Source organism: Odontomachus brunneus, unplaced genomic scaffold, assembly GCF_010583005.1.
Source record: "Odontomachus brunneus isolate Ranch 3 - 2012 unplaced genomic scaffold, Obru_v1 Obru_scaffold_133, whole genome shotgun sequence".
In the NCBI taxonomy this organism is placed as follows: domain Eukaryota; kingdom Metazoa; phylum Arthropoda; class Insecta; order Hymenoptera; family Formicidae; genus Odontomachus; species Odontomachus brunneus.
The window spans coordinates 739,365-750,320 of record NW_022639583.1 but is presented as its reverse complement, the minus strand read 5'-3'; the positions used below and the strand labels follow the sequence as shown (position 1 = coordinate 750,320).

At 43.0% G+C, this 10,956-nt stretch overlaps 1 protein-coding gene across 1 annotated transcript in view; it reads left to right on the top strand.

The window, feature by feature from the left end:
- The window catches only part of LOC116850057 (Krueppel-like factor luna), a 570,824-nt gene that overhangs the window by 147,973 nt on the left and 411,895 nt on the right, over nt 1–10,956 (top strand). The window lies entirely within an intron of this gene.

Sequence of the window (10,956 nt, the reverse complement as noted above, 5' to 3'; positions counted from 1 at the left end):
AGAGAGAGAGAGAGAGAGAGAGAGAGAGAGAGAGAGAGAGAGAGAGAGAGCTTCTGTAATTTAGTTCAGTAATATGCATTAACTCGATCATCGCGATATGGTACGCTGCGCGATCCTTAATTATTACTGCTTACTATTTGAGCTGCTGAGAAGTAATCTACTTTCTTGTGCACAGTTATATTTTATCACGTAACACCTATTGCAGACGCAAGTTACGAGATCTGCCCTATTTTTTAGCATTCAATTCAGAGTAAAATAATATTTCCCCGGTTATCCACGAAAGACAACGCAGTTGACATTCACGAGTGTCCCGCCTCGCGGGAAAAATTGTATTTATTTTTCCGAAATAGATTATACCTCTCTCGCGACGGCTACGCCGAGCGTGTGTTTGTGGAATTAATTGAAATTTCTGGAATCTTTACACGTTGTATAAATGGCGTACACGATCCTGGGCGAAGCGAGACGGCTGGCGCGCAGCTGTGTAAAGTTCATCGTTACGCGCGTTTATAAGCGCGATCGTTGGAATGTCGCTGTTACTCCACGGCGCATCCGCATACCGCCTCTCGTGCGATTGTTACATCGCGATTGTTTCGCTAATTTCGGTCTATCGTTGCATCGTGACGTGTTGCGGTCACGCTACTCGCCGCTTCACGACGGTGCATCGCGAATAGCAGTAGCGTTTTCAATTTCTGCCTAACGCAAAATGCGACGGCGTGCCTCTTATCTGACTGTTTATCTGACAGATAGACTTTCGTGATTATCACGACGTGAAATAATCGGTGATGAAGAGTGTGTGCAAATTTTTTTTAATTACAATTACGAAGCGAATATATTGCATCGAGTTAATCAGTGAATTTATGTCATGCGGCAATATAAATTTGTTGTTATATTGACGCAGCGACGAATTTACTATATACAGGATGTCCCAGAACCTTCGAAGTTCTTGTGGAGGCATAATACGGACTAAGGTGAACGTCCTATATCATTTTGCGATATTTGCAATAATTATCGAGATAACAATTAAAGAAGATTTGTGAATGATCACGCGAGATGAGCGGTAACATCTGCCATATATTATAATATATTAGGTCAAACTGAACAAAAAAGTGCTTTTTTCCTAATAACTTTGTAGTTTTTTGGTTATTAATTAAATAACAATAATATATTATCGCGAGCGATCATCCGACTATTTTCTTTAATTAATAATTCTCTTTCATTTAAATAGAAATCCTTCACTTAAATAGAATAAGCCGTTGCTTTCATGAAAAGCTAAGATTTTTAAAAGAAATATACTTTTTATTTGAAAAATATTTTTTCTTAATGTAGAAATATGTACACATTGGTAGAAATAAATTTGTGTTATTAATATCCAACGCGAATAAATATTTCTTAGATATTTTTTCTCAGTGCATGTCACATTGTTTCGAGTAAATTTTGATAATTTTTCGTGTCTTCGTAATCTCTTTCGTGTTCCCTTTCTATCTCCACTTTGTCTATCCATGCGGAAAATATGAGTGGCATATGAACCACTTATGCAACCTTTACAAATCAACTAACAAAGTTGCTACCAAATTTACGTACACCTGTCTATCCGGATAACCACCGATCGAATATAACTTCTCGCTGATGAATAAACATCGAATCGTTCATATTCAAATCGGCGACGCAGGAAATACTTGATGACGTAATGCAGTTTTTATACTTTTTGTGTCACACTGTAATCAAGATAACGATTCGCCACAGATGACACTGCGACGTTCGCGATCCATCTGCATAACGAATCGCAAGACGACGATGCAAACGTACAAATTGCATTCGGGCGAAACCGAAGACGATGCAGTCGATTTAATTTTTAACGTCAGCATGGTATGAATTTATATCTGAGGTAAGTTCCTTTATGGGTGAAGTTCCTTTATTTTGTACTGAGGAAAAGGTTTAGTAACCAAGTCTGAATAATGGTTATCAGACTTTGGTGAAATAGCTTCAACTACACTATAAATATAATAAAAAGTAAAATTTCAATGTAAAAAATTAAACGTTATTAACTAAGCAGAATTACTGCTGCAGCAAAGTTGCAGAGAATAAATATTTGAGACATTTCAGTAAACATTTTTGCTGTAACTAACTTCTGTTGCTGGAGTAACCGAAATTAGCTATAGTTCAATCTGTCAATATACTAAATTTTCTTTAATATAATAGCAAAATGAGTAATTGTATACGCCAAACTATATTTTCCATTAGTTGTGATATAGAATCATCTCTGCTGCGCTAACAAATCTGCTATAACATCAAACTTTACTAGATACAATGCAGCTCTGAGATTTCGTAACCTAGAAAACTGGCTGTCCGTATATCTCTGCTATAGATTTGCTAGGCTGACAAGGTTTTCAATTGTGACAGCGAATCTCTTCTTCCACGAACTATTACGAGACATTTTATTCAATGCGAGCTTCGGTTATCGCGCACGAACGCAAAGACGAACGATGACGAGGACGACGGCATGTGTTTCGACACGTCGTCGAACGTCGGAGCGAGATCGAGCGGCATCAGGAGCGATGGCGAAACGAGCGGGTCGTAACGCAAGCATCATACCCGTTTTCCCGGTCTCTCCCTATATACGGCGAAAGCGGATACCTATATATTCACGTGCCCATTCACGTATACGCTCTCATGGCGCCGGCCGGGGTTCTCACTCGTCCACTTTCGAGCCCTTTTGCCCGATCGCCGTGTTCCCTTTCTCGCCGGGCCGCTTCTTCGTCGCGGTTCTCTCTCCGCCGTCGAGCACGTAATTAATCGCGCAACAAGACGATGTTGTAATACGCCCTGAAAGCACTACCGTGCACTTTGCGCGTGCATGCGCGCCATATAACGCAAGAAAGAGGCCCTTTGATATCGACCGGTCCACGTGACACCGCGAAACTCGCAATTTTTTTTTCATTATCGGGATCGCGAGGAATTATGGGAGCAAAAGGTAACATGTTTAATTTGGACTTATCAAGGGTAGCGCGAAAAACGCGTCCATCTATACGAAGCCACGAAGAAAGAAGGATCACAAAGATACACCGTGAAGCTTATCCAAGGAAGAAAGCCTTTGCGGGCTCGATTACCTCACGATGACGTCTATTTATAAATTCCACGGGTGCGTGATAGGCCCTAGGAAAAGAGATTACGTTGGCGTGCACGGTATCGCCGTCTGCGAGTTGCTGCGTTAGCAGTAGGTAATTCGCACGAGCGAGTAATCGGCGCCAAGGATGCCCGCCGCCTAACCATACACTGAAAAAAAAAACTAGTAATTGTTGTACTAAATATATAACTAGTAATTGTTGTACTAAATATACAACTATAAACTAAATAACTAAATAACTAATAACTAATAACTAAATATAGTAACTAGTACTAAATGTATTTATGTTTACACACACATACTTTATGTTTGCGTTATTTGATTGAATAATTTAGCAATAACTGTACCATATTAAATTTTAATATTTGTTACGAAATCTTTCTCTCTCAGTGTAAAAAGCACGAGAAATAGGCTGTCGGGTTACGATCGTGCGCGATAGTTTCGACATGTGACGCGACATGTCGTAACTAAGCCAAGCTTCTGCTTCTCGTCAGCGGTTGGAAACGGGCGCGCTCTCGAATTCGCCGGCAATTCGCGCTTATTCTCGCGATCGTAATTGGCTTGATCGTCATTAGCGACGACCGCCAAATGCATCAACTTTTTTCTCTCTTTTTTTCTCTCTCTTTTTTTTCTCCTCTTTCTATCGGGCACAAATATCGAGCTCGATCTCCGGTCTACGTACGTAGCGCGAACACATGACCGACATTCGTTCGTGGTAGCCTCCACGTGTCGACGACCCTCGTCACGCGGAAGGCATAGAGCCAATAGAGCACAGCGGCGCTGCGTGAGAGTCTCGGAAATAAGGACACACCGGTTGCGCCGCTACGCTCGATGTCGCGTCTCCGACTATACGCCACTTCACCGTCCCCGTTGCACGCTTGCACTTTGTGCAATAATGCGGGAAAGGCACGAGACCCTTTGATATCGACTATCTGATCCCGAGTCGTCACTCGAGTGAAACTTCGCGTAGGGATCCCTTCACCCTCTCCCCTCCCCCTCCACCCCTCCCACTATATATATATATATACATATATATATATAGCTTTTGCCGGACATGCTTCACGAACAGCTCCCAGCGTCCATAAACAGTTTTTTTCTCGTTGTTTCAAACGAACCGAATGGACGATCAATTGAAACACCTCGATTGATTGTCTGCCCAGATAAACAGATGTACGTGAATTTTTCGCATAGCAACTTTACCATTCGATCTGTTGCGTTCCTCGTGAGTGATTCATATAGCGCTCACATTTTTCACATGGAATGACGGAATAAAATCACGAAAAGAATGATCAAAATTGAATGATCGAATCGATATGTACATCATGCGAAATATGAAAATCTGAGTATAACCTGTAATAAATTTGTTTTTATATCGATGCAATAACTTTATATTATTGCATGATGTAAATTTAATGATTAATTCAATTCTGCACTCTCTTGAAAAATGTTTCTGTTTGAAGTAAATGCTATTCCCGATCACCAATCTTTCTTTACGCGCTCCAAATCGTCTGCAGTCTCAAACAGATCCCACCCTTATAATAGTCAACATAGATAACAAAAACAGAATTTCTATCTGAATTATTTATAAAATTTAGTAAAAAAGTCTCTCTGAGGCACTCATCCAGATTAAAGCTACTAAAAATTTACTGTGTTAGACAAAAAAACTAGCGACGGAATACAAATGAACATATCCTCACAATCGCCTAAATTTATTTGCAGAGACATTGAATATTTATTTATTTATTTATTTAATTATTTGCAGAGAAATTATTTGAGACATAGAATTCTGTTACTATAAATTCTATGTTTTATCTGTATCACAGATAATTTTCTAATAGCCGTAAAAAGCAGCACATTTTAACTGTGATGTTTCGACTTTTGCCTGCAAAACATTCTTTCAATTGACATTTGCGTTATTAATGTACCACTGTAGGATTCTCATCATCGACTGTTTCACATCGTGATAGTCATGAAAGGCTCTATCTGGGCAGCAATATCTGACGACTATAATAATGTCATTCTTCGGGAGATGGCTATTCCAGATCACGGGAGCTTGGTACATCACGATGCTTCGAGTTTCGCGATACAAGAGTCAGGTCGTCGTTGCAACCCCCGTCTGATTCACCGTCGTTTCTCTGCCTTCCCCTTATTTGATTATTTCGTTCGGATGACTGCGTTATGGAAGGCAGCAACGCATTCGATCGGAAACGACGTCGCTTGCCTCTATGACTCCGCCGATCGGCCTACAATTAATCGCGCGGCCGTGTCGTAATATCGCGAGAGAGCCGTGCGGTTCCATCAGCATCACCGCGCCGCTGGATGGCACAGGCGGAAAGAGATGGTCCTTTTGATGTCGTGCCTGCGATGTCATTAACAACGTTATATGAGAACGGCCGCCCTTTTCCTTCCCCTTCGCGCTTCTTAACGTCCCGCTATGAAAATCGTTCCGAGCGTATCGGGCGATACTCGACGGCGATCGCGGCTCGTTGCGGCAACAGATTCGTTTTCGGTGCGCGAAAATGACTGGCATGTCGTTTTCCGGATGGCAAAGGAAAGACATTACGCGAATGGACACGAAATTCTTTCCTTTACCTAAAGTCACGAGATATAACGAAATACCGCAATTATATCGACTGTTAGCGACTGCTTTACAAAATTATTTATTAGTTTTTAAAAAATATGACAAGATAGATAAAGTCTGTTAAACAGTTTTTAAGAAGATTTCTACAAAATTCAATAGCTTGTTCACAACTTGTTCGCGAAATTAGTCTTATTTTTTCTAAATACTAACTTATATTTAAACATAATATTTATATATAATATTTTATATATATTCATGCTTGGAAATATTAATTATTCTCTTTACCCTCTTAATTTGAAGAAAGTATAAAAATATTTGTTTAATTTGAGGAAAAAATTTATTGTACCACACGATCAGGTCATTAAAATTGCATTAAGCGTGCACATAAATTGCACCAAGTGTGCTTTATGTGCACTGACCGACGCCATATCGGCTCCATATGCTAAAGCATCGAGTCTTACGTATTGCGGTACTTCGTTATATCTGTCAGTGACTTTACCTTCACCCACCCGTAGTCACGTAACGACATCGCTCGTCCTCGTTACCCTCGCGTGGCGCACGGTGTCGAGTTCATCTCCTTTATCGTCCTCACTCTCGCCGTTCTACAGCTCGATAGAGCTCCGGCTACATTAAACGCAGCGACATTTAATACGGAAACCTATCCGGGAAGGTGGTGCGCCAGGTCTGGGCACAGTCCGACCGTATCTTTTTGTCCGCTTCTCGATTTAATTCTCGTATCATCTCCCGGGCTCTTTGCCGCGCGTCAGAGGGACGGCGTGACGCGGTCGTTCCGGGATGAATAAATAATTATCTGCGTCTCCTGCGCGCCTCTCCCCCGTTCGCACCCCCGTTCCGTGGTGCGCGCTCCAAGACGCTCTCGCTTCCTCGCTCGCGTATTTATTATATCGATTATACCCCGCGCTCCACTTGCAGAAGAGAGAAACCGGTTTTTACTGCCGCCTCATTTCAACCCTCCTCCTCGCGTCTCAACCTTGCCTCCACAGCGGGTGTATCGTTCCATCGTTTGTTGTTGTTGTTCTTCTTCTTCTTCATTCTCGCAGTTTCACCCTTCGAGCTTCTTCCGCTTGCTCTATCCGTTCGTTTCTCGCTGCGCAACCTCCCTCCGCCATTTGCCGGTAATCCAGAACGTTTAGGTACGAAACGCCGATGCGGAGCGGAAAATGTCTCTTGAGTGCGCGCACGAATCGAGTTGCTTTCTTCTCTCTCTCTCCCTCATTCGTGTTCTCGCTTCCTCCCGCAGTTATCCTCGCGGAAATAACGGCGCGGAATTTTCGACGTTCGCGAACTTTGACGATTCGCTGAACGACAAAGTGCTATTAATGCGCGATAAATGCGCGACGATTTGCGAAAATGACGCGAGCGCGCGCGAAGAAGCAGCGTCGTAATGTAGATTCCTCCTCTCGCTCCACCCTGCAGCTGTTATTTAAGGATCGCTCGAGCACTGACGTTATTGTCAATACTCAATGCGACGAATGTGACATTAACTCTTTGAGCTAGCGTTCCACCTATCTTTTCTTCATGTTTAGTGATTTGAACTAACTTATCAGTCGATTATATTACGATACTTTGCCTCTCTTATAAACATAAAAAACTAAAAATAATTAACTAAAAAGCGATGTAAATGTTTAATTGTTAAATTATTATAAGTAAATAAAATTCAAATGGGGCATTTTTTCAGATAAAAATCATTTTAAAATTATTTTAAGGTTAATTATTAAAAATCACTGATTTTAATCTCTGATAATTTAGATGAATCCCATAGCCATTTTTAACATATCTGTGACCTTTGACTTTGACCTGTAATCTCTAAGCCGATAGTGGTGACGGTGCCTTCCTCTCATCGACGACGATTGTACCGATACTGTCACTAAAGTAATTAACCAACGTTCAACTTTAGTCGCCGATATCTCAGGGGAGGAGCTTCGATCGCCATGAGTTCGGTACATTGGACTGGTATACGTTTTCATTCGTTTCATTCAATTCCATTTCTGGGCCAAAAAACCGAGATTTGAGCAATGACCTTTCTACTATACATGCATCGATTTCAGCACAAAATGGCTCAAAGGGTTAACTTTGTATTAATCCGGGTCTCATTTATCCGTACATCTCGTGAAGAGCGGAGAAAGTACGCCTGCTTCTTTGACGTTTGACTGCGAAAACGACTGTTGTCCGCGCGCGGCTTCGCCAATTAAAAATAATTGTCATCTTAGTGGACATTCTATGGGGACGAAAGCGAAGAAGGGGGTGTGTTGCGTAGGTGTTTGCTTAAGCGATGAATCCTCCACCCTGCGTGCGGCAAGTGAACACGGCAGCTTTTATTCTACCGTATCTCTTCGTTTATTGGTCGCTTCTCGTTCTCCTCGCAGTTTGTTCGTTATACCTCGCGTGACTTCTCTTTTGTTTTTCATTTTTTCTTTTTTTTTTTATATTCCAGTCTCTCCTTTCTGACCGTTTCTCAATCTCCCGAATTGATCCCCCGAGTTTAGACCTCACGTGAAGGCCGGCGGACGCCACGACGCGTAATCGTGCTCGACAGAAGCGTCGTTTTTACACCGTCAACGACGACGACGACGGCTGCGACCGCCACCCTCGCGAATGGAGCTTCTTGGCTGTGCGAAAAATGGTGGCGAATTGGACGTCGTATTTATCGGTTACGGGGTACTGAACGTCGCCCGCGATCGTGAAATACGAAGGTTATACCCTAACGTTCCTCGGGGACGGTGGGCAAAAAAGGGTGCAGTTTGGAACAACTCTTCGGCGCAGTTAAAATTGGAAACAGTCTGAGAAAGGAGAATGAAAAGTTAGGGCCTCCTTATCGTTCATCTTCATGCCGCTCCGTGGCGTCAGTCCGGCCTCTCTGTGATTTCGGTTTCCGCGCCGGGTCGAGATATACACTCGTGGTATACACATTATAAAGGGCCGTGCGAGAAAAGAAAGAAGGAAAATCGATCCCGCGGCAAATGCGCGGTGAGGGAACGCGTGTTTACAACGCGCCATTTACCAAATGGCCGGCACGTACATCGGCAGACGATTGACGAGAATTCGATATTAGGAGCCTCCACGCGCCTCTTTCATTCTCGGATTATTTTTCACGCCACACAGCAATATCCACGCGGGCTCGCTATCTTTCCAGCGACGTATCGAACGACGCGGGCCTTAAAAGACGCGGTCAGGTATGTCACGGTATCGATCGCCGAGATCGATCGGACCACACGGCACATACTCATTATCCGCATTGTGAAACGTAGCCGGCGTATCGATCACCTTCGCGGTAAAAATGCCTTCAGCTTTAATTTTAGCATTTCGCGATACAACTTTTACGAACGGACTCGAGGAACTGTCTCGTCGCGCGCTCTGTAAGCGCTCGCTCAGCTTGATGCAATGAAATTGTGTTAACAATTTGATACATGCACATGCAAAAGATTTTTCGCGTTAGATTTCGCGCATTTCGCATGTCCCAATTATCCATTCTAATTTAATCGAACGCATAGTAAATATGTAAACAGATAGCACAACTCGTATGTATGCACTTTACATATAAAATTCGTGTATTTGCATGTAAATTATATTATTTCGGCACACGGAAATGAATGAGTGTGAACTCAACGCAGGAATAGTCAAAATGACGCAACGACAACATATTAAATTAACACGCGGGAATGTTGAATATTAAACGCCAAGTTCGCACACAGGTCGATTTCAACAGAAATACAAGATGCTTTTTACTCTGTGGCATATAAGACGTTTAGCTTTTTCCTTAGCGGAGATATGGCCCAAAAAGATATGATCTCATTCTTAGCGGAATCCTTTTATGTTACGGCCTCAAGAGAATTCTTCCATAAAACCAAAAGAAGAATATTCTAACACCAAAGTAAAAAAGGAACTTTAGATCTTAGGTTAGGATATCTTGAAAAACTGATGTGATAGAACATTTTTTATAGTGTATTTAGTTTCAGTGCGCCAAAGACTTTCACTTACAACAATCTAGAGGTGAATATTGATTTGTCGGCCTGTGTAATTTACAAAATAACTTTGAAATCTCCTATTTTCCACTCGTGTCCGGCTGGCATCTCGAGTTGCATTCCAAAACATTTGAGAAAAAAATTTTGAGAAATTTCCAAAAATTTCGAGGAAAATTTTACTGAAGTTCACTATAACTCGTGTTACACATATTATATATATGCAGGGTGTCTCAGATCACCATTCTTAAACTTTGCGAGAGCATAGAACAGATTGAGGTGAACATAAAAGTCCCATTATGGGACTCCCATACCATTTTGCGATATTTCCAACAAAAATCTCGAGATTAATTATGACTATCGCTAAACGGCATGGGACTTTTATGTTCATCTCAATCCTACGCTCTCGCAAAGTTTGAGAATGATGATCTAGGACACGCTGTAGATACTGTAGATGCTAAAATTTTCTTCTAAAAAGACGTTTTGGGATGCAACCCTGTTAATCGAATTTGAGGCATATTTCATAACGTCAAGCACGGCCGGGCGGGCGCGATCTTCCTCTTTATTCTGTCGTCACCTACTTTCTTCGCTTGGCTCGCGCGCGTACTCTCCGATAATCCCGCGTCCGCCTTCTCAGGCGGATCTATCTCGCGCGAACCTTCCGCGAGGACGCGTGCGCGCGAATAGAAACGGAAAGTTTTAATTGCAATTTGGGCGCGCGTTTCATCCGATAAGCCGAGCTTCCGCCGGGCGAGCGCGCTCGCGCGACGTGACGCGGACGTAAATAAATCCCGCGCAATCGCCGCCCCATCGCGAAAGTTTCGCGAGATAAGGCACCGATGAAACTGTGCGCGGGGGGTTGCGTTCTTCTGCGACGTCGTGTGTATTTGTGTATCTCTGTGTCTGGCGCGCGCGCGCGCGTTCTTCTTCCTTCCACAGAATCGTTACGTCGATTACGAAACGGAGCGGCGCGAGGGAAAGATAACCGTGTGTGTACGGCAGACAAACTTCACCCTCTTGTACCTCGAATTGAGGCGCGTCGGCAGATAAGCGAGTGTACGTACGATGTGTACGGGGTGTCGCGAAACTTCAGCGACGCGAACTCGCTCCAACGGCGCTCGTGGCGCGGCCATTGGAGCAGCGCGTGGAGCTCCGCTGTTGCTCCAATAATTCCGAATAATCCGGCAAATCCGACGGGATCTGTCGAATTTTTGCCCGAGACTGCGCGAGTTCGTCCGCGGGATGGAGAAGTCTGCGACACCGTGTGTCGT